The following is a 21,351-nucleotide window of genomic DNA, read 5'->3' as shown; positions in this document are numbered from 1 at the left end:
AGTATGCCCACTTGAGATAATACATTGTCTTCCTCTGTTTGGGATGCTGTAATAAAGTATTACCGACTGTTCGGCTTATAAACTACAGACATTTATTTCTCACAGTTTCAGAGGTTAGAATTCTGATATCAGAGTGCCAGCCTGGTCAGGCTACGGAGAGAGTCCCTTTCCAGATTGCAGACTGCTGGCTTCTCCTCAAATCCTCACGTGGCAGAAAGAGAATCACACCAGCCCTCTGAGGATTCTTTTATAAGGACACTAATTCCATTTATAAGGGCTCCATCCTCACGACCTTATCACCTCCCAAAGGTGAGCCTCTAATATTGTCACATTGGGAGGCCAGAATATCAACATATGAATTTGTGGGGACACGCTCAGTTCAAAAAATTATGCAGTTGAAAAGAAAATCTTTATAAACTCATTCAAAATGGTCTCCCAGGATACATTGCTAAGTGAAAAAAGTATGGTACAGAAGATTATAACTGGCATACTACCCTCATGGGAAGATTCTGGGGGAATACTACACGTATACACACATGCATTTATGATACTATTAGTTTCCATTTGCAGAAAGAAAAGTAGAATGGTGAATTAGAAAAGAATAAAAATACTACCTCTAGGGGGTAAGAAGGGACATGATAAAGGAACAAAAAGATTTGAAATGACTCTAAAACTTAGTATTTTGGGCAGATATCCTTAGTGGAACATATTTTAAAGATAGAGTTGCAAAGAAAGATTTAGTTTTATTCAGTAGCCTGTAAGTAACTAACTACTCTTTTTAGAAATCAAAGTTTTCAATGTAAGAGAAAAGAGGTATCATCTCAAAAAATAACACTGAAGTATGAATTTGAAACATCAGTGTTAACTCAAGATATTTGAGGTAATATAGTCTTAAAATCTCTGAACACCGTGAAGTCCTAGAAGCTCGGAATCCAACAGGGCTGAGTTCGTTTAGTGTACAGATCGTTGTCCGTAACACCATAGGGACAAGCAAGGCTTTGGCTTACTTCAGCGGCTAGCACCTAATCCACGTAATGTATGTCTCTCACGTACATTAATGGAGTCCAAAGTGGGGTTTGTGGTCCCTAGTGCTCAAGAAGCACTATTTAGAGTCGTGCTTAGGAAACAGAAGAACTTGTTTTGATATTTAATTTTATCTAAGAAAAAGAAAGAAAGAAATGAAGAATCCCTGCAGGATAAAGGATTGTAGGCAATGGCTCTCCCTTGGTCCGTAAATAAGGAATGCGTTTCCTGAGAAGAGTGTGATGTCTGAAGGCTGGAGAGTGGCCCGTAACAGCAGCATCATCTGTGCTTCTCACATGGCTGTTTGCTTTTAGGGCTTTTCCACCTACTGTATTTTAATGAACCAGATAAGAGAAATAACTAATTTTGAAATCCAGCTTTTAATGAACATTGGCCAAAAGTTTCATAAAATTTCTGCAGAACCAATATTAAAAATAATTTGGTACTGAATGCACAGGTAACACTAGGAAATGTAAGAGCTGGTACTTCCCTTACTTACAAGAACAAGCTGCTAACCACATTGTTAGGTAAAAACAATGATGATTTAATATGATAGACTAGCCAAGGAATTCAAAATCTTCCAGACTCCTAGGAATAATAAATGTGCTGTTAATAATAAACGTTTGCCTTGATAGATTAGCGGGTGAGTTAAGCCATTGTTAGCAAATATTTGTAAATGAAAATAAATGTGTAATGATTGAAGTGATATACTAAACAAAACTTTTCAAAATTATCGAGCATATTTGATGACGTTGCTCTACTAAAAATGTAAATACTAGCAAAATTTAAAATTAAAATTCTAACAGAAATATCACTGTATTGTTTTGAGGAAAGCAAAATGACTTTATAACATTGATAGCAAAATATTTTTAACATTCGTTAGAAATTTCACTCTAAATATTTTGTTGTTTAAATATTTTATAATATAGACAATGTATATAATTCGTGGAACCTATGGGATCTCATGTGTAATGTCTAATATGTATTAGCACAGCTTATAATTTATATCACGCACAGGGGGGTGAGCAAGATCCAAAGCTTTTTACTATCATATTGCACAGCCAAAAAATTTAGAAGCATTAGGTGAGAGCCAGGGAAGCTTCCTAACAGGTCTCTCTGCTTCCACTTTTGCTCTCTGAATGTCCAGTCCTACAGCGCTGGGACTGATTATTTTCAAAGTAAAACACGTTCCATGACTTTCCTGCACAGGACCTCCCAGCCACATTCCAATGCACTTTTATTTTCCTTTCCTTTCCTTTTCTCTCTTTCTTTCTTTCTTTTCTTTCTTTCTTTCTTTTTTTTTTTTTTTGAGACAGAGTCTTGCTCTATCACCCAGGCTGCAGTGCAGTGGCATGATCTCAGGCTCACTGCAACCTCTGCCTCCTAGGTCCAAACGATTCTCCTGCCTCAGCCTCCTGAGTAGTTGGGACTACAGGCACACACCACCGCTCCTGGTTTGTTTGTTTGCTTATTTATGTATTTGTATTTTTAGTAGAGACTGGGTTTTCCCATGTTGCCTAGGGTGATCTCAAATTCTTGAGCTCAGGCAATCCTCCCGCCTTGGCCTCCCAAAGTGCTAGAATTATAGGCACGAGCCACCATGCCCAGCCTCCAACGCACTCTTAAGGAAATCTGAACTTCATCGCTAGTTGAAAGAGCTTGGCTGGGTGGCTCCTGCCTCCTTCTCCAAGGTCCTTCTCTGCTTCTTTGCTGCTGCTCACTCTTCCCCGACCTCACCTGCTCTCTTTCCTCCAGGTTCATCTCCTTGGTGGGTTTTTTTTTTTTCCACTTGTTCTTCCCTCTACCTCTACCACCTCCCAGATAGTTACATGGCTTTTTATCTCTCACTTTATTCTGGCCCCTCCTAATGGACAGTTTTTGGACCTCCAGATTTAAAACAGCCCTCTTGCCCCTCCATCACTCTCTCTATTTGCTCTAGTGTTATTACCTCCATAGCAGTGACACTGTGATTACTCTGCTAAGATTCTTGTGTATAAGAAATAAAAGACTCATCTCAGGACTAATTTTACAACTAGAGTAAGTAAGTCAGTGTAATATTGGCATAAGAATACTCAAATTCAAATAAATAGAGTGACCAGAAACAAACTCATACGTATACATGTGTGTGCCTGTGTTTCCTGATTTATGACATAAGTACGACTGCAATTCATTGGGAAGAGGTTGATATTTTCTATAAATTCTTCCTTATATTTTTACTATCCATTTAAAAACAAACATAGTAATAATATTGAGACCTACCTCACACCATACACAAAAATTAATTTGACATAGATTTACAGAACGGTAAGAAAAAAGTAAACACCAAGTTTCTGGAAGAAAGCCTAAGAAAATATCTTCATAACTTTGGGGTAGACAAACACTCCTTAAACAGGACACAATAAACATTAACTCAAAAAATAGATTTATTAATATAAATGAACATTGAAATTAAGACCTTTGCTTATCAAAAGATGGCATCAAAAGAATAAAAAGATAAAGTATAAACCAGGAGAAATAATTTATAGTGCACTTTCAGAAAAGTATTTATATACAGAATAGTTGAATAAATCATAAAGATATTTCAAGTAAAAAAAACCTGACAAAATGTTTCAATTTTTTTCTTCAATAATATAATTGATTTTTACTCAAAATTGCTTGGTTATTTATAGTATCTTATTCTATTTATGTTTTTATAGGCTTCTTTTAATTTTTTGAATAAATGAAAGGTAATTGATTGTTTTATAGTCTGCATTTGCTAATTCTAATATCTGCATTACTTGCTAGTTTATTTTTGTTGTGATTTCTTTCATAAAGCCCTCCCTTCCCTAAACACAAACAACACAAACACACACACACACACACACACACACACACACACACACACACACACAGCAGGAACTTTACCTGTAGATAATTTGAGGCGTGTGCTGAAGCTAAGTTTCTCTAAGAGGACTTTGCTTCAGTTAGTCCCATAGGGACACTGCCAATCTGGAGCCACTTTAAATTAAGTTCTTTGATTTAAATTTTTCAGACTGCAAAGACAGAGAGGATTCAGACTGAAACATTTGTCATGTAAGTGCTAGCTTGTGGTTACAAATTCTCAAGGATGATTTTATTATCTTAACAACTTACTGCCAAGATCAAGTCAGCTAAGTTTTCCTGCTGTTCGCTTCTGTGTGGTGGGTTTCTCATCTGCTCCTACACTGCTGGGGTCCAGATTTACCTGGAATCTCCTATGAGAATATCCTGTTGCTTCCCCTCTTATTAAATTGTTCTTCAGATTTCTTCATTTTATGTCAGTCCAGTGATGCACTAAAGCAAGTATTTTATACAGAATTTTAGTGATTTCAAGTATGAGGGTTTTGAAGGTATTTATTTTACTACACGACTAGAAACTTGCATCTTTGCACTAACTTTAAATCTAAATAGGGTTTGGATGAATAGTTGTGTAATATGAAGAAGGGAATTTTTAGCTAGATCTTCAGCTAGTAAGCAAGACAGAATTGAATCCATGTAAGTAAACTCTAGGATATGTTCTTACCAATACTCAATTTCTTCACATGATGACTAGTGAATTAATGAAATTGGATAATTGTTGAATAACAACATTGTTCTTAGTTAAATATTGAATAATTAGTTGAAAATATTGCATAAAGGTATAGTAAAACTCAAGTGAATGTAGCTGGAGTGGAGAAAATTAAGGAATTTTGTCTTAGATGAATTCTCCACATGTTGCTATGTTTACTCATTACATGAGGAGAAATGGTCTGGTTTTGGATCTACCATTTGACACTAAATCATCAAATACTTTTGCATTAATGTTTTTGATTCTCTCTGGAAGGCAGGAGTTTTGCTATAGATAAATTAATTTCTGATGAACTCAAGTTTTTTTTTTAATAAGACTTTTTTTTTTTTTTACAGTTTTTTATTCTTCCAAATCAGAATAAAGCTTTCCTTTTGGCTATTTTAAATTTTTTAAACATGTACTCAACTACCAGAGTTTTCCCAAATTCTCCATTGAAATATTGGTAGGTTATTTTTCTACTTAAATTTTACTCTTTTAGAGATTTTATCAAATTTATAACACTTTTGCCAAACAGAAATTCCCTTTCCCAGGTTTAAAAGAGTCTTTGTTTCAGTAATTCCAGTTTTCATGGATAGGTGGTTGAGAAAGGACACCAATATATGTTTTAAACATAACAGTGAAAGCGCATTTGCTTTCATGTACTGCTAAAATACCTCTGGCACCTACCATATGTAACACACACACACACACACACACACACACACACACACACTTGGTTTTAGTTGTCTTACATATCTTTTTTAATTCTAGAATTTTGTGCAAGTAGGAATAGGTTTCCAATCCACAATTTTATATGTTGAAATTAATTAAGTTGCAATACAAATTTTAAAATAGAAGTAATATGTAATTTAAGCACAATGCAGTAAAATGTAGATGGGTATAGATTTTTAAATAAACACTACTTTGTTACTCCAAAAGACTAGCTGGATGTCTAGAGTTGAGCAAAGGGCAGACTGATAGTTAGGGAACATTAAATAGAAATCAAATAATATGCAAGGTAACTTTTTTTTTCTTAGCAACAAACATAAGCTAATGTTAACTCCTGCTTTGCCAGCTAGATTAACTTTTTCTTTAGAATACTTTTGCTGTTGTTTTGTAACAAGATGGAATTTGTCTCCTGGTTATCTAAGGTTCACAAGTACTTAAAGAAAGTAGCTTAATTTGAGATTTTCCTTACAGGCATCACATTTTATATTGATGAATCATGCAATAGACACTCGGATAGAAGAAGAGATTTGAGAAACAATGTAAGGAGAGAACACAAGATACTTTCATTGCTGTCATTTCATGTTATAAAACCTTAACTAATTTTTAAAAAGTGGATAAAATTTTCAGTACCCTTCAACTTAAGGCTTTCACATGAACAAAAAAGAAAAAATGATTTCCAAGAAATTTTCGTAAAAGCCTGAGAGAACTTTAGAAAAAAATTAACATTTCTGCTAAAAAAAATTACCAAGACATTGTAATCGTTATGAGAAGAAGAACCTATTAAACTAGAAAAGTAATACACATTATTCAATATGAGCGATAAGTAGGAAAGGCTGTTTTTCCAGTTCTAATTTGTAGTGTTTTGTTTTTTTCACCTGTATTTGCTCAATGGGAAACAATTGGGCACTTTTGGGCATGGGCTATGAATGGACAAATATCCACACCGATACTTCCTCTAAAACGTAAGCCTGTTCATTAGTAAGACCATGTCAGCACCTGGAAGGAATCCTCTTGAGCCACGCTCAGCTCAGTTTAGAAACCGGCCATGCCTACATTTAGCTCCCGTGCTTATTTTTTAATGTGATTATTCTTCCATCTGCAGCCACAGGAACCCAGTATTAGTTGACAGGCTTTTACTTAAAATAGTTATCTTTAAAGCAGTTTCTCCAGCTAATTTATTTTGCTGCCATCAGTTAAACTGAGGTTAAAAGAAGAAATATCTCCAATAACCTACCGCCAATCAAGCACAATTATCCACTGCTATGGCAGCAATTCTAGACCATAAAAGAACTTCCAATGCTTGAAATCAAAATATGAGAGGGTGAAATTATTTTCCATTCAGTCATTATTATCTTCTTTGGATTAAAAGTTTCAATTTCACCAGATTCCTCAGATCTGTTTCTTTTTAGTATTTTGTTCAAAAGTTGTCCCCCCACCCCACCCGGATGGTTCTGCTTCCCAGAACAAATAAGCATTTCCACTAACCACGGCCAGCAGTTTGGCTGGTCCTTGGGCAGAGGTCTCAGTGCCTGCTTGTACACAATAATTTTTCAAAAGGTAGAAAACCAATTCCTGGCTTAGAGAGAACTTGGGGAAAGAAAACAAAAACGAAACAAAACAAAACAAAACAAAACAAAACAAAGTTTACATTCTCTTTGGCCCATTTCTAACGTATCTGTGCATTCAGCAGATGAGTCCATTAATACTTCGAGCCCTTAATAAACAAAAAAAGCCCACCCAGCTTCACTGCAGATACGCCTATGGGTTCACCTGATTTTAATATAACTAGCCCCCCTTCTGTACTCACTCCACCACATTGAATGGAAAACTGGACAGCTTCTTTGCTCTAAAGTTCCACTAGCTCTTTGTGTCCTTTAAGGAGCCATTTACTTTATTGAAATAGTGATTGGAAAAGTGTTTCAGCGCCTAAAAGATTTGCTCTGTTCCAGAGTTTAAACAAGAGGTGGAGGCTTTGCTAAGGCACCAAGGGGAGTATTGCTGTCATAAACACATTCTCTCTTTCTCATCTGGGGTTGGCCTCAGGATTGGCGCAGTCTTTCTAAGGAGCATATGAGTTTTTCACACACTACAGACAATACCCTTGTCTTCATATTCTGCCTTTGCACACACAAGTATATCTGGGACATTTTTGTGGAGGCTTCTGTGGTCTCAGCTCATATCGATACAAAACAAATACCTTCTTTGGGTGTCGTGGAAGAATAAAAGCATCAGGGTTGTTTTACCAGTGGAGTCTCCCACACCGACCTTCTTCATAACAGGTGGGAAAAGTTTTCTTGTATACTTTGCCCTTCTTCCATAGAGGTTTGGCACCGCTGGAAGGACAACGTGATGAAAGAATGACCGGCAGATTTCTGGAAAGTGAGTCGGTGTAAGTGAAGATGAAGGAATTATGAGCCATTGTGACATCCTGGCAACGTCTCATGTGCTTCTGCTGCTTGTGTTTTTTTGCTGTTCTGTGTTCCCAATACTCTGGCTGCATTCATTCAGGAATGTCTAATTGGCAGTACATGTTGTATACATGTATTGTTTTGGTTTATTTTTGGCTACAGTATTTACTATACTTACTTCGTCTATTTGTAAGAATTCAGCCTGAAGAAAGACAGTCAATGAGGCTTGTCTGAGGAGTTGGCTACACAGGAAGCATCCCATATCTTAGCGCAGTTCCTGCCACATGGTGGGCTGAAAAATAGGCCTGTGGATTGAATAGCTTCTGCTTTGTCACTCTATAACATCAACTACTCTTTCAGTCCCATAACTCTCAGACAGTGTCACTTAACACTTAGGCTAACACTAAATGTCTGGAGCCTTCTACTTAAGCAAGAAGACAGTAAGAGAATTTAGATCTATGCTAAGTGAACTTCCAGAGTACAAGACATAGTTTGGATCTGTGTCCTCACCAAATCTCCCTCAAATTGTAATCTCCAGTGTTAGAGATGGGACAGGGGAAGAGGTAATTAGCTCATGTGGGTGGATTTCCCATGAATACTTTAACACACTCCCTCTTGTTACTCTCTCGGTGGTAGTGCGTTCACATGAGATCTGTTTGTTTAAAAGTGTGTGGCACCTTCCCCTTCTCTCTCTCCTGCTTCTGTTCTTGCCAGCTAAGAATCCTGATCCCCCTTCACCTTCTGCCATGATTGTAAGTTTCCTGAGCCCTCTCCAGAAGCCAAACAGATGCCAGCACCGTGCCTCCTGTAAGCCTGCAGAACTGTGAGCCAATTAAATCTCTTTTCTTTATAGATTACCCAGTTTCAGGTATTTCGTTATAGCAATGTGAGAATAGACTAATATACAACTGGTGTCAAATATTCCTCTGATTTGGTCTTGAGTTCTCTCTTTCTGGAGGGTGACCATAATTCTAGCCCTGACCTGTTGGCTCCATGGGAAGTGGTTGTGGATGTTTACAGAATGCCTTTCAGGGGATACTTCTTTACCTGGTTGATGGGTGGCCTAATAACTAAGTGTCTAATCCATGATCAGATGTTTCTTTCACAGGAAACTTGTTTTTACTAGCAGATGTCCTTGAAGCTCTTGGCTGACCTGTGTTCAGTTTATTCTAACCAAGATAGCTACCCTTTAGGATGGCTCTGAGCAGGAGGAGTGTTATACTTGGGTGTGTCCATCAGGTGAGACACAAAGAAGACCACACAACAAAACACATGAAATAACACAAGCAGTGTATTACTTACAGATCCAGAGAGAAGATGGAAGCACACTTTGCAGGGCCAGTGTGAAGGGAAGAACCAGGACACTTGCTTCAGCCAGCAGGTGAGAAGAAAGTGAGAGAGATAGAAGGACCTGTGGGCCGAAGCCTTGACTGGGGTCCGGGGCATTATACAAGCAGATTACCTGCAGGGGGTTCTAATTAGCTGGCTTACAGCAAGCAGGCACAAGTTATGTGGATCATGTGGCCTGTCTGAACAGTCCATGCCAGGTGTGGGGATCAGTGGGGTGAGTCAAGAGAATTGTATCTAGCTATCCTTAGGCAGGTGGTTATTAAGAGGTGGTTGTCTAAGGCAGATATCCGGATTGATCCCATTGAAAAATTGAGAGGAGATGAAGAACTGGAAACTATGTTCAAAAGGGACTAAACTCTACTTCTGTTATGAGAAAGTACAACTCTTATTCAAAAAGGATACTGAGGCAACATAAAATTACAGGAATTCATTCCAACAGCCAGTCTAGGACCTTGGTGTTCTAGCCCTCCAGTTCTTGGGTTTGCCTTTTCTGCTGGCTTTCCTTTTTGCCTTTACATATCTGCTAACCAGGCTCCTAATTGGTTCCTCTAGTCCTTCCACAGAATAAAGTTCCACTTCTGAACTCCAGCCATCTTGTGACTATGTGTCTGTTATCAGTGGAAAAACTCCTGTGAAACTACACATAAACAGTTAAACTTGAAACTCTAAGGTTGATTGACTGTATTTTTTTGGCTCAAGCCACCGCTGCTGGATAAATGAAATTCTAGGCACCGGAATGTAAAATGCCTAACAGCTTCTGTGTACACATTTGTTTTTCTCTTTTAATTGATATTCTGGCTTTAGCCCCACTGCAGAGTTATATCTATTGAACAAATAATTCTGATGCTCTTATTTTCTTCATTCTCAGTCCTGGAGAGATGAGGAAGGGAGGAGAGTAGGTAGGAGACAGGATTTTGTGGACTTTTAGCTCACCCCCTTGTAAACGCTACTGCTCCATCCCAGTACTGTCCAAGCAAGCTTGTTTATGGCATCTTTTTTTTTTGTTTGTTTGTTTGTTTGTTTGTTTATGGCATCTTTATACTAGCTTTCTAAAACCTCCAGAACATGGAAGAGGCAGAATAGCATAATGGTATTCACGCTGGAGACAAAAGCCTTGATTGACTCTGACTTTGAGACTTATTCATTCTCATTTTGTGTAAGTTTTCTCTTCTATAAAATGGGGATAATAAAATATCATAGGATTATTGGAATAGTGTGTATAAAAGGGCTTCAAACAGTGACTGACTCACAGAAATTTTTCAGGAAGTGTTGGATATTCCATCTAGTTTTGCTCCTGAAGAAAAGGTAATGATTTCTTAAGTAGATTTGCCCATTTTACAGTACCTCTTAGGCTAACAATAGTCCAGAAAACTGTTCCAGTGCTTTCTATTCTTAGTTCTGGATCTATTCTTTTCCTCTGCTTAGAATTATCTTTTCTAGAGTTTTGCATGAATTATCTTTTATTGTTCAAAGTTTTCAGCCAAGAGGCATTTACTAGATAGGTAATAAAGTGCTGGTGGTCGTGAATGCAAAAAAAAAAAAAAAAAAAAAAAAAAGTCAACTTGAATAGTCTCCCCCATTAGAAAGACCTGCCTTGGCCATGCTTGATAGAGTCACACTGCCTATTTTCTATATTCGACCCTGTTTATTATGTCCTTATAGCATAATTTATAATTATTCTTAATGTGATAGTTAACATTTTTGTGTTTCCTCTACTTGATAGTAAATTTAATGAGTGGAGACAAAGTTTTTGATATGTTTATCTAACATATGTATATAAATAAATATATATGTATACACACATATAAACACACTATGTGAGACAGAGAGATAATCATTAATATTGACTGAATGTTGACATACTGCAAGACCATCAGAAATTTCAAAAACAAAACACCCATGTTACATTCGTTTCCTTGAGTAAAACCGAAGAAATGCAGATATTTTCAAAATATTGTCAGAGCAATTTTTATCTGAATTTCCCCAAAGAGCCCTATATTGGTTTAATATTTGCTAGTTTTGTTGATTCTTTCAACACCCTACCTCTGGTTTTGTCAGACTTGGGCTTGAATTAGAATTTGACATCACATTAAAGTTTGCCAAAGACACTGCTTAAAATATGATTAATTGGCAAATTTATTTCTCCTCCTGAACCAGGAGAATTTAGGATTGATTGAGTCAGATTCTAAGTAATGCAAATTCTACCCTAAATGTGCAAACACACCTCAGCTTCCTCACACTCTTGTTCCTTCTGATCATCTGCTCTTACAAACAAGAAAGAATAGAGAGAATAATTTGCTCTCATATATGATTGAATATCACCAAACCCTTATATAAATGTCAAGTCAATAAACTCTAGCTAATATTTATTAAGAGCCTAGTAGCCTGCATTTTGGGAGGCTAAGGCAGTTGGAGCACCTGAGGTCAGGAGTTCGAGACCAGCCTGGCCAATATGGTGAAACCCCATCGCTGCTAAAAACACAAAAATTAGCCAGACATGGTGGCAGGTGCCTGTATTCCCAACTACTCAGGAGGCTGAGGCAGGAGAATTGCTTGAACACAGGAGGTGTTTGCAGTGAGCTGAGATTGTACCACTGCACTTCAGCCTGGGAAGCAGGAGCAAAACTCTGTCTCAAAAATAAACAAACAAACATATAAATGAATAAATGAATAAGGAAGTATATAAAAAACATTTTCATACAAAATATTTGTGTTCATATCTGTGTGAAATGTAGTCAGTTGTAAGGTAACTTAACTGTCCAAAATCAAACCCTTCCCCCAAACAATCAAATAAATTAATAAATAAATGTTTTGAAAAATTGCCTTAAAGCATACAGAGAAAAATATATATATATTTCACACTTAGAGACTCAAAAAAAAAAAAAGTCAGATTCTAAAATTTGAAGTACTATGTTTTATCCAAAAAGTTGTCTGAGAATAACAATGGACATATTTTTCCTATTACATCTCAAATGAATACACAGGCATCGATTTTAGTCATATTAGAACATTAATCTTAAAAAACATCAATTGAGGTAAGCTTACTCCTGTTTACAAGACATCATTATAATTGGAGTAAAGAAAACTTAAAGAAGGATTAAATGACAAGACATTTTCATTTTCATTTGAAAATTCAGACATGGGGAAGCATTTGTTTTTTAGAATGTAATTGTCCAAAATGAACACATGTCATTTATTACATGTATCGGTTAGTAAAGGAAAAAAATGTGTCTGAGATTAATGACATGCAGTTTCCTAACATAAGTTTCTGAGAGTTAGAGATGGCCTCAGAAGATCTCAGCCCTTCACTCTGCTGTCTCCTGGCTCCTAGAGGGTGTCAGTGGAAAATGAAGGTCCACATCTCCTCTTAATCCTGCAGACTTTTCTGGAGTGGCTTCACCATCCAACATCACCACCGCTGGGGTGGGCCTGAATTGGGGCAGAATCTAGCATTCCCTTTCCAAGGAGCCCAATACCTACCAATCCTCAGCTGTTCTCTCGTTTTTCCTGTCCTCCAGTACAGGGTTACTGTACGGTCTAGGTGGCGTTGAGGATGGCTAACTTTGAGTCTCATGGATTTAAAAAAAATTATATTGTTGTCTTTGGCTCAGTAAGAAATTTGAGAAACAAGAATTAGGTTTCTGTTATCTGTGCTCTGCTGTTATCCCTTCACTGGGGCTGTGCAGGTGTAGCTGCTGCAATGAGGAGAAGCTGAGGTTTAACTGGAATGCTAAAAGCAAAAGCATGACTTCTAAACTTTATCCCATGACTTTGGTTATTGTTGTTTTTATTTCGTCTCCTATCAAATGTAAGGTCTGTGAAATAATCTTATTTTCAAATATATTGAGTGCCTTTTTTATGATATAAAAACTCTGTATTTATTAAGTAAATAAATAAATACAGAGTTGGTTAAGACCTAATCAAGCACACTGATTTTTCAGCTTCCTATTTTCTTTAGGTCCAAAAATAAGCTACTAATTAAATAATTCATGCCTTAGCTTATCCAGGCTGCTATCATAAAGTACCATAAACTAGGTGACTTGTGACTTATATAAATATTTCTCACAGTTCTAGAGGCTGGAAAAGCAAAGATCGAAGTACCAGCCAATTCACTGGGAAGGCAAAGATTGAGGTACCACCAGAGCCAGGTACCGCTTCCCGGTTCATAAATGACACCTTCTCGCTGTGTCCTTACGTGGTGGAAGGTGCAAGGGGTCTGTCTCAGGCCTCTTTTATAAGGGCACTAAACCCATTCAGAAAGACTCTACTCCCGTGACATGATTATCCAAAGGCCCTGTCTTCTAACACCGTCACTTTGGGACTTAGGATTTCAACGTACGCATTTTGAGGGAACACAAACGTTCAAACTATAGCAAGTTGTGTATTACTTTTTATGTCTTTGGGGAGATGCCTCCTTTACTTCCCCCTCTAAATGAATAGACTTTATTTTTTAGATTAATTTGAGGTTTTGATTGGTAGAAAGTACAGAGAGTTACCATATACCTCCTCACCCCACACAGCTTCCCTTATGCTGGAGTGCAGTGGCACAATCTTGGTTCACTGCAGCCTCCATTTCCCAGGCTCAGGTGATTCTCCCACCTCAGCCTCTCAAGCAGCCAGGACTACAGGTGTGCATCATCATGCCTGCTAACATTTTGCATTTTTGAACAGATAGGATTCAGGCTGGTCTCTAGCTCCTGAGCTCAATCTATCTACCTTCCTCAGCCTCCCAAATTTCTGGGATTACAGGAATGAGCCAACATGCCTGACTAATTTCCCCTATTACCTTGCATTACTGTGGAACATTTATTACAGTTGATGAGCCAATATAAATTATTACTTACTAAAGTCCATACTTTACATTGGAGTTCCCCCATTCTGATGTATACTCTGTGGGTTTTGCCAAACAAAAAATGACATATATCTACTATGACATTATCACACAGAGTAGTTCCACTGCCTGAAAAATCCTTTGTGCTCCAGCTTATCTCTTTCTTACCCCAACCCCTGTAAACCACTCATCTCTTTAGTGTCTTCTCAGTTTTGCTTTTCCTAGAATGGCATTAGTTGAGATCATACAGTACGTTTGTTTCCAAGTATTAGCAATTATGAATAAAGCTGCTATAAACATTCATCTGCAAGTTTTTATGTGAACACGTGTTCTCTACTCAAATACCTAGCAGTGCAGTGACTAGGTCATATGGCAAGAGTGTATTTCATTTTGTGAGTAACTGCCAAAATGCCTTCCCCAGTGCCTCATTTACTGTATAATATTTATTATTTAAATGCATTTTAAATCACTTTTAGGATAGTAATTAGAAAATGTTCATTTTCATGTCTTACTCTTTTTTTCTTTGTGACTTGAGTAATTATATGTGTGTGTCACAGTGTCTCACAATGGCAGTGATGCGCTCACAACCCTCAGCTGCCCCCACCATCTTCCCTCTTTTCCTGTGCCTCAGCTGGAAAATTAACAAGCATTTTAAATTTATTGCTTACAATTAGGGAGAAGGACTAGAAAAGTATAAATAGAACTGTTCATAGTTGACTACTTGTCTATTTAATAGCTGTTTAATTTATTGTTACAGAACATATAATTATTAAACTATTAACATTGCGTTGAGCCTGACAAAGTGATTGTGCTAATCCAACATTTATTCAATAGCTACTTATTGATTTCCTACCATGTGTCACACATTATATATTTGTTCATCCTTTGATTAATGAGATTAAATGTTAGATTTTTGTAGGATTCTTTGTTATGCCCCCTGCAAAGCAAAACTACTGATTATCATATATAGGGATACAGGCTATTTTACTAGCTCAAAATGTAGTGTTTTATATGTGCCTGTAAGAATAGATAACACTCGTCATAGGCAAAGCCTGAGTCCTGTCCTGTCGCTCTCCTCCTGGGACAGCATGAGCTTCAGCACTGGCTCTACCTTCTCCACCACCTACCAGTCCTGGGCTCGGTCCAGGTGCCCAGCTACGGCGCCTGGCCAGTCAGCAGCACAGCTAGTGTCTGTGCAGGTGCCAGGGGCTCTGGTTCCTGCATCTCCATGTCCCACTCCACTAGCTTCCAGTGTGGCATGGGGTCCGGGGCCCTGGCCATGGGGATGGCCTGGGGTCTGGCAGGAATGAGAGGCACCCAGAATGAGGAGACCATGCAAGGCCTGAAAGACTGCCTGGCCTCTTACCTCGATAGAATGAGGAGCCTGGAGACCAAGAACCAGCAGCTGGAGCGCAAAATCCAGGAGCACCTGGAGAAAAAGGGACCCCAGGTCAGAGCCTGGAGTCATTACTTCAAAACTGTAGACCCGAGGGCTCAGATCTTCACAAATACTGTAGACAATATCCGCATTGTTCTGCATATTGACAGTGCCGGTCTTGCTGCTGTTGGCTTTAGAGTCAAGTATCAGACACAGCTGGCCATGTGCTTGTCTATGGAGAGTGACATCCAAGGCCACTGATGACACCAACGTCACTTGGCTGCAGCTGAAGACAGAGATCGAGGCTCTCAAGGAGGAAATGTTCTTCATGAAGAAGAACCATGAAGAGGAAGCAAAAGGCCTACAAGCCCAGATTGTCAGCTCTGGGTTGACCGTGAAGGTGGATACCCCCAAATCTCAGGACCTCGCCAAGATCATGGCAGACATCCGGGCCCAATATGATCAGCTGGCTTGGAAGAACTGACAGGAGCTGGACAAGTGCTGGTCTCAGCAGATTGAGGAGAACGCCACAGTGGTCACCACGCAGTCCGCCAGGGTTGGAGCTGCTGAGATGATGCTCATGGAGCTGAGACATACAGTCCAGTCCTTGGAGACAGACTGGACTCCATGAGAAATCAGAAATCTGAAGGACAGCTTGGAGAACAGCCTGAGGGAGGTGGAGGCCTGCTACTCAGTGCAGATGGAACGGCTCAAGGGGATCCTGTTGCACAGGGAGTCAGAGCTAGCACAGGCCTAGGCAGAGGGGCAGCACCAGGCCCAGGAGTACCAGGCCCTGCTGAACATCAAGGTCAAGCTGGAGGCTGAGATTGCCACCTACCACCACCTGCTGGAAGATGGCTAGGACTTCAATCTTGGTGATGTCCTGGACAGCAGCAACTCCTGCAAACCATCCAAAAGACCACCACCCGCTGGATAGTGGATGGCAAAGTGGTATCTGAGACCAATGACACCAAAGTTCTGAGATATTAAGCCAGCAGATGGAGGGGACCCTTTGGGGAGCGGAAGGCCAATAAAATGCTCAGAGAAAAAAAAAAGAAGAGATAACACTTTAGGTTTTTTTTTTTTATATATTAAAGTTTATTATAAAGCTATATAGTCACCAACATCATATTGCAGATGGACTTGATACCGAAAGCACAATTCACACAAAAAAAGATGAATGATCTCTCTTGAAAATTTTAAAGTCTTTTTAGGTGAAGCCCAGGTGCAGAGGGTGAAATGAGCTGCAGACTGGGAGAAAACATTCTTCAACATACACTCAACAAAGGACTAGTATCTGGAACACATAAAGATCTTTCTGTATCATAACGAAACAGGATCGGAAAGATCTCATGATCTGGACAGGAGAGACCCAGGTTCAATCCTGGCTCCTATTTCTACGTCTAATTTTTTTTTTTTTAATAACAAGAAAAAGAATAAAGAAGAGGAAGAAAGAGAAAGAGGAAGATGGAGAGAGGATGGGGGTATTGCTTTATTGCTGGGGCTAGAATGCAGTCTAAATATGGGAATGCCTATAATTGTCCTTAATAATGGAGACATAAAAGAAAATGAGGGAAGAGAATAACAAACAAGGAGCCAACCAACATTTTGTTTAAACTTCTAAGTTGATATGATGTGGTGCTGATAAGAGTGTATATTTTGTGTATTTAAAGTGGAGAGTTCTATAAATGTTAATTACATTTACTTGTTCCAAATCTGAGTTCAAGTCCTGGATATCGTTGTTAATTTTCTGTCTCATTGATCTGTCTAATATTAATGTTGAAGTCTCCCACTATTATTATGTGGGAGTCTAAGTCTCCTTATTAGTCTTGTATGTCTGGGTATTCCTGTATTGGGTGCTTATATATTTAGGATCTTTAGCTCTTCTTGTTGTTGCATTGATCCTTTTATCATTATATAATGTCCTTCTTTGCTTCTTTTGATCTTGTTGCTTTAACGACTATTTTATCAGAGGCAAAAATTGGAACTTCTGCTTTTTATTTATTTATTTTTGCTCTCTGTTTGGTTGGTAAATCTTTCTCCATCCCTTGTTTTGAGTCTTTGTGTATCCTTGAATATGAGATGGGTCTGGATGCAGCATACTGATGGGTTTTAGTTTTTTACTCAAATTGGCTGTCTGTCTTTGGATTGGGGGATTTAGTCAATTTAAATTTAGAATTAATAATGACATATGTGAGTTTAATACTGCCATTTAATATTAGCTGGCTATTTTGCCCATTAGTTGATGTAAATTCTTCATTATATTGATGCTCTTTTTAGTATTTTTTAAGAAAGGCTGATACTGTTTGTTCTTTCTATGTGTAGTGGTTCTTTCAGAAGCTCTTGTAAAGCAGGCCTGGTGGTGGTGAAATCTCTGAGTGCTTGCTTGTTCACAAAAAACTTCACTTTTCCTTCACTTATGAAGCTTAGTTTGGCTGGATGTGAAATTCTTGGTTGAAAGTTGTTTTTTTTTAAGGATGTTGAATATTGGTCCCCACTCTCTTGTGGCTTGTAGGGTTTCTGCTGAGAGATCTGCTGTAAGTCTAATAGGCTTCCCTTTGTGGGTAACCTGACCTTTCTCTCTGGCTGCCCTTAGTATTTTCTCCTTCATTTCAACCTTGGCAAATCTGATGATTATGTGCCTTGGAGTTGCTCTTCTTGAGGAATATCTTTGTGGTGTTCTCTGTATTACCTGGAGTTGAATATTATCCTGCCTTACTAGGTTGGGAAAATTTTCCTGAATAATGTCCTGAAGCATATTTTCCAGCTTGGATTCATTCTCTTCGTCACATTCAGGTACAACTATCAAGCGTAGATTAGGTCTTTTCACATAGTCCCATATTTCTTGGAGACTTTGCTCGTTCCTTTTTATCCTTTTTTCTCTAATCTTGTCTTCTTGTCTTATTTCATTGAGTTGATATCCTTTCTTCTGCTTGATCAATTCGGCTGTTAAAACTTGTGCATACTTCACGTAGTTCTCGTATTGTGTTTTTCAGCTCCATCAATTCACTTATATTCCTCTCTAAATTGTGTATTCTTGTTAACATTTTGTCAAACCTTTTTTCAAAGTGCTTAGTTTCTTTAGATTGGGTTAGAACAAGTTCTTTTAATTCACAGAAGTTTCTTATTATCCACATTTTGAAGCCTGCTTCTGTAATTGGAACACACTCGTTCTCCATCAGGCCTTGTTTCATTGCTGATGAGGAACTGTGATCCCCTGCTGAGGGAGAGGCGTTGTGATCTTGGGTATTCTCAGCCTTTTTTGACTGTTTTCTTCCCTTCATTGCAGATTTATCCATCTGTGGTCTTCATAATTACCGTCTTTGTAATTGGGTTTCTGAGTGGACGTCCAACTTATTGATTCTCAGCGCCGAAATCTGAGCAACCCACTGCATGGACTAAATCAGTGGCGTTAAGATTGGTGGTGCTTTTCTGACTCTGCACCGAGAACCCACGCTCCGAGGCGCCGGCAAAACCGCCTCGCCGGTCACAAGAGTCGCGCTGGCAACCCATAGCGCTCCTCCGCTGGGAATCTCTTGGTGCGTGAGCAACAAGAATTCATGTGAAGGTGTGGCGTCCTCTCGTTCTTTGCTCTTTCACTGGGAGCTACAATCCTGAGCTGCTAGTGATCAGCCATCTTGGATCTCTCTCCTTTTATTTTGTTTTGTTTTGTTTTGTTTTTTTTTGAGACAGAAGCTGGAGAGCAGTGGCAAGGTCTCATTTCACTACAACCCCCACCTCCTGGGTTCAAGCAATTCTCCTGCCTCAGCCTCCTGAATACCTGGGATTACAGGTGCCTGCCACCACACCCGGCTAATTTTTGTATTTTTAGTAGAGACAGGTTTTCACCATGTTGGCCAGGCTGGTCTTGAGCTCCTGACCTTGTGATCCACCCACCTTGGCTTCCCAAAGTGCTGGGATTAAAGGCATGAGCCCCTGTGCCTGGCCAACACTCTAGTCTTTAATTAGCATAGAAACATTTCTGTTGTGGGTTACATTTACTTTTCATACAACATATCATGTGCATGTGGCCTTTATCAGTGACCTTAAATCATGTACTGTGGAAAACTCAGGATTTTCTTTGGGAAACTTCCTCCACTATTGCTCGGTTGTTTTTCTTCCTCTGGTCACTCCTCTGTGAATTGCGTTGGCCTCTATTCCTCTACCTGCTTTAAAAATATTGTATTGCCCATATTTTCTGTCTTAGTACTTCTATTCTCTCTCAAGATGATCTACCCATTTCTCCAAATGTCGCTACACATTAAAGAATCGGCAGGGCTCGGGGTGACTCAACGCCTGTAATCCCAGCACTTTGGGAGGCCGAGGCGGGTGGATCAGAAGATCAAGAGATCAAGACCATCCTGGCCAAGATGGTGAAATCCCATGTCAAATACAAAAATCAGCTGGGCGTGGTGGCACATGCCTGTAGTCCTAGCTACTCAGGAGGCTGAGACAGGAGAGTCACTCGAGCCCGGGAGTCGCATGTTGCAGTAAGCCGAGATCTTGCCACTGCACTTCAGCCTGGGCAACAGAGCAAGATTCCGTCTAAAAAAAAAAAAAAAAAAAAATCAAAAAATCACTAAGTTTTGTTTTTAACCTGCAGTTTCTTCTTTCTCATCCTCTATACTGCAAGTACAACTGCTTCTGAAAATATATCCCTGATGTCCTGTAAGTAGCACATATTTAACTGGTCTGAATCTTAACTCATTACCTTCCTCCAAAGGTCCCCTTTCCCTTCCCCTTTCTCCCTTCTCCTTCCGCTTTCTCCCTTCCCCTTCCCTTCTCCTCCCCTCCCCCGTTCTTTTCCATGCACATGTCAAAAAAATGCAATCAGTACAAAGCAGTTCCTCAGAGACAACCACTCTTGCCAGTTACTTATGTATTATTCCACAGACATTTGATGCAAATAAAAAAACATTTATGTATGTGTGTTGTCCATTTTGGGCACAAATGACATACTGTGTACACTGTTCTGCATCTTGCTTTTTCTCATGTAATATATTCTAGAAATTAGTTCATAATCAATAATCACAGACAACTTGTTGCTCTTAGTGAATGTAAAATATTCACTAATATGGATGTACACACTTTAACTTATTGATGGGTATTTCAGTTGTTTCCCATTTTTGTTCCTAAAGCATTTCTGAAATGAATGTTGAAATGTACAATGGGCATTTATTTACAGGTTTGATTTACAGAAGTAAAATTAAGTCAAAAGTATGTACATTTAAAATTTTAATGGGCAAAAGCATTAAAAAGTCCATGTGAGATCCTCCAGGGTGATGAGGAGGCACATACCACCCCTCTCTAACTAAAAGACAAAAAGAAAAAAAATAATAAATGTTACTTAATTTATCTCCAACCTACCTCCATACTCTGGAAAAATATTATTTTTATAGTTTTCATTTTATGATACATTTGATTAGAGAAAAATAATACCCCATTATAGATTTAGCTTATATTTCTCATCTTGTGTTTTTAACATTTTTAAAAAATAACTTGAAATGTTTACCCTTTGTCCTATTTGGTAGTTAGTTGTTGCTTTCACATTTGCATAACCTTTTTGATCATTAAATATATTAACTCTTTGAAACTTTAAGAATATCTCTTTCGTAGTATTTCATTTATATTTTGCAATTATTTTTGGCTTTTTTCATATAGTGTTTATTAAATTTTTTGTGAAATAAAATTTATTTTTCTGTATTTTAATAGCTTTGGCATCAGTGTTGTAGTGGGTTTATGAAAGAATGTGAAACTTTTGCTATTTTACAATATTCTGACATAGTGTAAATAACATGAGTGTTACCTATTTTTAAAACTTTGGTAGGAATTGTTTCTCTTGCTCTTAATTTTAGAGGAAGTAGGTATTTAAATATCTTGTCTATATTTGTTGTTATCTTTAAATTTCCTAGCTTTTTCTATGTAGTTTTGACAAAAACTTTCACTTTAATTCAGACTTCCAAATATAATTACGTAACCTTTTTGAGCCGAACAATATCTTTATATTTCTTTTCATTCTCAAGCATTTGTGATTCCTCACTGATTATCATTTGTATTCTGTGGATTT

At 38.3% G+C, this 21,351-nt stretch overlaps 1 pseudogene; it reads left to right on the top strand.

The window, feature by feature from the left end:
* Positions 1-6,205: 6,205 nt before the first annotated feature.
* Positions 6,206-16,274, top strand: LOC101033016 (keratin, type I cytoskeletal 18-like; annotated as a pseudogene).
* The last annotated feature ends 5,077 nt before the right edge of the window (positions 16,275-21,351 follow it).

The sequence above is a fragment of the Saimiri boliviensis genome, chromosome 15 (assembly GCF_048565385.1).
Source record: "Saimiri boliviensis isolate mSaiBol1 chromosome 15, mSaiBol1.pri, whole genome shotgun sequence".
Taxonomy (NCBI): Eukaryota; Metazoa; Chordata; class Mammalia; order Primates; family Cebidae; genus Saimiri; species Saimiri boliviensis.
This window is presented reverse-complemented; position numbering and strand designations above follow the sequence as displayed.